The following is a 1,441-nucleotide window of genomic DNA, read 5'->3' as shown; positions in this document are numbered from 1 at the left end:
CTCTTTCCCCCCAAAGCTAGAGCATTGTCCCTGAAACTGGGCATCGTGATGGAAGGTGTGCCACTTTCTATGAATCATGATTTATTCCCAGAGGGACTGGCATGAAGAAACTCACTATCTAATAGTTATGACCACTACCCATGACATAATTACCAAAAAGGTTCTGAATGGTATCATACGAACCCAAAATGTAATAGAGGGGTGGCAATAAAGGTAGAGTCATGTGACCTGCAGGGGGGCTTTATGGATAAATACTTAGCATTTTTGATAATCCCAGTTAATAGCTAGAAAATTTTTAATTGCTGTTAAGACAATAGGTATTAAATAAATTCTATACAGTGTTGAATATGCACATTTATTATCTCACATAAAGTGTAGAGATAGGTGTTTTCAAAGTTATATCAGTGGCTTAACAATGTCAAAGGATTAGGTTAGCTTTTTTTTCCCCCTCATGGTTGCAAAATGGCTACTACATCTCCAGGCATCATGTCATATAAATGATTTTAAGTAAAGACAAAAGCAGGGTGAGAGTCAGAATAATGAATACAATCTCTCCTTATATCCCACACTATTTTTTTTTTAAATCAGGGAGGAAAAAAATCCTTCCCCAAAAGAATTTTAAAAAATCTTCCCAGAAAATGATTCTTTATATCTCAAGGGTCCAAATTGGGTCACATGGCCAGAAAGTCTGAAAAAAGGGAGCAACTTGATTTTTCAGCTATTGCAGTGGGAGATGGATGATGGCTAAGAGGGTCAGGAATGGCTACTAGTCATTCCACTAATGTCTCTACTTTAGTTGCCAAAATAAAAAACATCTGTAGAATTCACATACAAATCTGAATTATGTTACTTTCTGAAAAGTGAGAAGATATGAAAATGCTGGCCATGCTTTCGTGAAAAGATAAGCCAGCTGTCAGTAGCAGCTGTTCCATTAGGATGGGGCATAAAATGGACGTTGCCACAGGACTCATTGGTTCCCATGTTCTTCCCAACACTGGAACTCTTATCTGCCATTCCTCACTAGGCATGCCTTGTGATTTTTATTAGGTAAGGAATACTTGTTATGTTCCCTGACTTACCACTCTAGGCATTTCAGTTGAATTACTTTACACGGAAGGACTAGAAATCACAGCATCTCAGAGGAATTTTTTTCGGATGGGGTCTCTGTCCGTACATGAAGTTTGTTTTTAAAGAAGAAAAGCCTAACTTGAAAACAGATTATCCAGAGTCTAGAATATTCAGGGTCGTAGATCAAGAGAAAGTAATGCATGTGATGGAGATGTCAACCTGTCATGTCCAGCAGGAAAAGTTAAAAGAGTAGAGAAATCAATTTGCTTTTACCTAGAAGACTATTAGATTTGAAGTAAAAATAGCACAGCTTTAGATACGAAATAAAACCCAATCAAATTTTCTTTAAAATGAAGTTAGCAAGCTTGTTTAC

Source organism: Tupaia chinensis, unplaced genomic scaffold, assembly GCF_000334495.1.
Source record: "Tupaia chinensis unplaced genomic scaffold, TupChi_1.0 Scaffold000368_1, whole genome shotgun sequence".
Taxonomy (NCBI): Eukaryota; Metazoa; Chordata; class Mammalia; order Scandentia; family Tupaiidae; genus Tupaia; species Tupaia belangeri.
This window is presented reverse-complemented; position numbering follows the sequence as displayed.